General features: G+C 34.2%; 1 protein-coding gene across 1 annotated transcript in view; it reads right to left on the bottom strand.

Moving 5' to 3' along the window:
* Window positions 1-627, bottom strand: part of SLITRK6 (SLIT and NTRK like family member 6) — a 6,251-nt gene extending 5,624 nt beyond the window's left edge. Inside the window, exon 1 of the mRNA XM_006161810.2 lies at window positions 157-627. The gene's annotated coding sequence lies outside the window, so the exon portion shown is untranslated. The remainder of the gene's footprint in view (window positions 1-156) is intronic.
* Window positions 628-5,178: the final 4,551 nt, after the last annotated feature.

Below are 5,178 nucleotides of genomic sequence, written 5' to 3'. Positions count from 1 at the left end.
GGTAAGAGGAATGAAACTGAATATCCTCTAAAGCAAAGTTTTTGTTTGTTTGTTTGTTTGTTTTGTTTTTATTTTTAAAGGCGGCAAACGCATAAATTCAATCACTTCACAATATAAAGCATAACTATTAGAAAAGACTGGAAACATTCCTCTTACCTGTAAAGCAGAGATTATCCCTGACGTTATCTGTAATGCACAGCTGGAAGAGGTGCTCAAAGTAATTCAGTCTCTTTATTAAAAGGAAAACACCAACCACCACGTACTTTCTTCTCAAATATCACTTTTTGGCAAGTCCCAGAGCTTCATAAAGTTAAAACCTCTGGTCAATGACACGATGCTGAGCATTTCATTGAAAATATTTCAAGCAGAGTGCATACTGGAGCATCCTGAAGCAATTGTCCTTTTCTCCCCCAATTAAAATTCACGGCATACTTCACAGCTACGCTGACTTTTTTTGCATATAGTTAACCATTTGCAAGCTGCTGAATGCAGTAAATAAACAAGATGTTTGACAGAGCTGGGATTGATCACTCTTGCTTTCTTAGCTTGTAGATCCAAGCTGTAGCAATGTTCTTCTTCCTCCCTTTCTAGTCTTTCTTGTTAGCTCAGTTTGTTATTAGTCAGATTGCCAAGGGCTGGGAGGTAGGCGTAAATAAAGAGACTTCTTGGCTTTTGACTCAGCCTTTAAGCCCTTCCCCATCAGAGCACTTTAATCTGGCAGTGTCATATAACACAAGAGACAGCTCCACCTTGGGACTGCTCAACTCCTCCTCTTTCTGCAAATGGTCTTTCCACTCCCTTTAAATACCATATATAGTGCCAGTGAATTTTGATGCAAATAATTACATGTCGTTTTAAATGTTTAATAACATATTTTGTTATTAGAGCAAGCTAAATAATAGATTATGTTAAATTCTCATCGAACACAGTGCTGTAGTGTTTAGCCACATGTGAGCAGAGAAACAGCAAGCATGCTGCCTGTAGCTTTAGCAGCTACATGCTTTTCACTAGTGCAGTAATAGTTACAGTTGCAATCGTCCACTAATTAAATTGTTAAACGTTATAATGAACTGCTTCTCTGCAGCATTTATATTTTTACATTCGCCATTCAAAAATGTTTCAAAAAGTCTTATGCCAGAGACACTTAAGTTTTTTACTTCATTATTTCTTTCCCTGAAGCAAATGTTCAATAATGAAACTGGAAATGAGATTCTCTTTCAGTTATTTTAAGATAATATTTATTTTGAATGGAGCTATCATTATTTAATAAATACTTTTAAATCCTTAGGTACAAAATGATTATTGTTGATTGAACACTGCTTATCACACTGAGAAATATGAAATTATATCATAAATATAGTGAAACAAGTATTAAAAGGAAATAGAAGTTACATTAACCTGATTTTTTTATGACCCAAGTTGAGAATTTATTTTTTTCTAAAGAGGTCATTTTTGAAAGCTTATGTGTTTCTTCAGCTACTAAAACTATCTCAGTTATCTAGGGCTGGCAGGTGGTTAAGGAGCTGGACTCCCACATGGCCAACCACAGTTCAAGTTCTGGATCTGACAGTTTGATTTCTCACTTTCTCTCTGCCAATCTGTCACTTTCTGGTCAAATTAAAATAAATAAATAAATAAAATAATTCTAAAAGAAAGTTCTGAGTTATCACTAATACAACTCTCAACTGTCTGATTTCTTATTTCCCCAAATTCCTGTTTTTTTTTTTAAAGACCTTTACCTACCTTCTTTTGTATAAAAACTTAAAGCACTAAATGCTAATGTTTATATATTTTGATACATTCTATGTAGAAACACCTGGGATTATATATTTTAGAGATCTTCTATATAATGCAAGGTCTCATTTCAGAAAATATAAATAGGAGAATCTAAAATTGGATTATTATTTAATAATTAGGTACTCAAAATCATATGGTTTTCATGTCCTTAGTGTGAAATATTTATTTGTTTAAAAATATGACCTTTGTTATAATTTTTAATTTTTTCACTTTCTTTTGTATTGTATTTTCCATTTATTGAGTTCCTAATTTTTTGTTGGGGACAGCTTGTATTTTATTTTTTTCTTTTTTCCTCTTTTCTTTCTTTCTTTTTTTTTTTTTTTTTTTGCTATTGACACATGTACTTACTGGAGAAAGAAAGAGACAGAAAGAGGGAAAGTGAAAAATTATTCCCCAGTGGGGATAGCTATCCCACAATCACTTCTACTGTCTCCTCTCAGGATATTGGGCATGCATGCACATATGCCCAGTGAGATGTTCGAGTTACCAAAAATCCAGTGACCTAACCACCATGGCACCTGCTAGAACTCCTCCTTTGCTTTATGACATGATATGCTTTAAGATGAAGTAGATATTATGATACAGAAGAATAGATGGAGAAAGAAGATAAAAAATAAGAGAATGAAGAATTATTCTTTGGCTGGTTTAATGCATACATCCATGATTAACATAGGTAGCTACAAACCAGAAGTCTAATCAATGGGAGAACAAGGACCCAGCATAATCTCCCTACTAACTCTGTTGGCATAATCCTCCAAGTGCAATCCTTTACGTTTTGGAGACATACTCTAAAGACACAATCTGTAGAGAAAAAGCTGCTCAAATGCACATGCATACAAATGGAAGTAAATTCCCCATCGAGTGACAGAATTCTCTTATTTTCTACAACTTGAGCCTGTATCTATTTTTACCTATAATATACATAAACCAGAATTTTGGAGTCCTTTCATTTGAGTCCCTTGCCTATTTATTGCATCTTGTCTTCTTAGTGCATATATTACTGATTATTTATGTAATTGTGAAGGAAGGAAAAAATTACCAACAAGACTTTTTATTTATTTTATTTTTTTTTCACTAGTTTCATAGCTTTTAGGAGGCAGAAACAAAAAGAAAGACAAGGAAAAGAACTGTCTGCGTAGTACTCTGCAATTTTAAATTGAAGTCAAAATGGTAATGTTGATAATAACTCAGCCTTACCTTAAACTTAGTTAAGTATATATCCTACCACAAAGTCAGTATGTGTATAGATCCACTTTTTTTGTAGGTGTTAGTAACTGTAATTCCTTATATATTATATTCAATCAGCAATTGAGGCATTCCACCCAAAATGTTTAGGCAGCAAATATGTGACTGATTATTGAGCAACCCTTATTTTAACAGTATTTTAAATTTCTCCACAGAACAGTACTTCTGCAGTGTAAGTTACACTGAGCTTTAATAATAATTGTATCACACGATTATGATAAACAATAAATGTTGTTCATCTTTCCATGTTATCCATGCCTTCCTTATGGTAATGGTATATTACAAAATGTTAAAAACTCAACAGTTATTTTAAATCACAACCTGTAAAATATGTGTTATTGTGACTTTTAACAATATTTCAGCTTTGCAGGGTGTATGTCTCTAAAGGGCAAACATGGGGGCTGGCCGGTGGTGCAGTGGTTAATGCACTTGACTCACACATGGAAAGGCATGGTTCAAGCCTCAGGCCTGGTGGCTTACTTTCTCACTTTCCCCTTTCTCTCGCTCTCCCTCTCTCTCTCTCTCTCTCTCTCTCTCTCATCAAATAAAAAAATAATAATAACAAATAAAATAATTCTTTAAAAGATAAAATAAAGGAAAAAAATGAAAGAATTCTAATTTCATCAGAGAGTACTAATCAATTAGAAGAATGGACCTACTTCTGTTAGTTTTTTTTTTTTTTCTCTTTCTAATTTTCCAGAAGTCTATGCTTGCTGGAAAGAGAAAGGGAAATCTAGAAAGCACCCCTCATGGGAGCATGGTCACGCTGTAATCTCATCTCCTCCATTTCTCCCTTTCTTGGGCATTTTGGCACACACACAGGCACATGCACATGTACTTGGCATATTTATCAAGTCACAGGGTCTGGACTCAAATCATGTGGTAGGTCATGTGGGACCCAGCCACCTTACCCACCAGGCCACAGGCTGGCCTCCTGTTAGTCACTTTGAAGCAGCAAACTAAAATCAGCACAGTGCATTGTGCTTTAGGACTAAGGGGGGAAAACACTTCTTCTCCCTACTTTTATGGGTGGGAATCATCTGATCCAGGGGAAGGACAGTGGCACAGCAGTAAAATACGATGCTCTCCAAAGATGACCCACTTGGGAAGATTCTGAGTTCATGTCCGGAGACCTCTCTTAGTATTTATTCCAGGCGCTTGTATGAAAGTGCTCTTGGTGTTAACTGAAGGTGGAGGTGGATTATGGCCTCAAGGCCCTGTCAGGATGCTGTCTCTCTCTCTCTTTTTCCCTCCCTTACTCTCTACATCATTAAGTAAGGAAACACACTTCATAAAAATAAATAAATAAATAAATAAATAAATAAAACAGATGGTGGAATGCTTTTTTGAAATTTGTTAGACTGATAATATATGTGGAACAAATAGAATTTAAAAAAAACTAAGATAAGCACACAAAAGAGTAAAGATAAAAATATAACAAGGGAAGAGATTTATTCATTCTGCATAGGCTAGCTCTACCTCAGAGCATCTGCCCACCTTTTTCAGTGTCACATGAAGAGGTAAAGTAAAGCCATGTCATGTTAATTTTAACTCAAGTGCTTGAAAAGCCTGAAGAGAGAGAACTTTGCACCACCTGTGGTGTAGACTGGGGCCTATTTAAATAGTGGAGGTAAAAAGTATAAAACTTGATGACCCTTGGGAATGATAATATTACAGGTGAATTTTAATATTCACTTGTGGTTTCTTCTTTTGAGAAAAACATTTAAATACAGAAAAAAATCTTAGCATCATTTTTAAGTACTTAGAAATAGAATTGTCTCAACGGAAATATTCTACAGAAATTTGGGAAATAGCTTTTATTGTGAGCTCTGTCCCCTAGAGTACTAGAGGACTGACTATATCAGAAGATTACATTGAAACTAAAGATAATGTTACTAAAATAAAATATTACAAATACTTACAAATAATACCTACCTTAACAGAACATACAGACCCTAGTTTTAGAAACATTAATAAAAACACGCTTCATGTTTCTCATTTTACACTGACAGTTTTTCAAATTTGCATTGCTTTTAACAGTATGTAATATTTTATTACAAAATTTTAAAAATCAATAGGAAACAGAAAAAAATAAAAATTACCAATTCAATGCTTAAATTCACCTCAAATATTATT

The sequence above is a fragment of the Tupaia chinensis genome, unplaced genomic scaffold (assembly GCF_000334495.1).
Source record: "Tupaia chinensis unplaced genomic scaffold, TupChi_1.0 Scaffold139190_1, whole genome shotgun sequence".
Classification (NCBI taxonomy): Eukaryota; Metazoa; Chordata; class Mammalia; order Scandentia; family Tupaiidae; genus Tupaia; species Tupaia belangeri.
The sequence above is the reverse complement of the archived record's forward strand: the minus strand, read 5'-3'. Positions and strand labels throughout refer to the sequence as shown.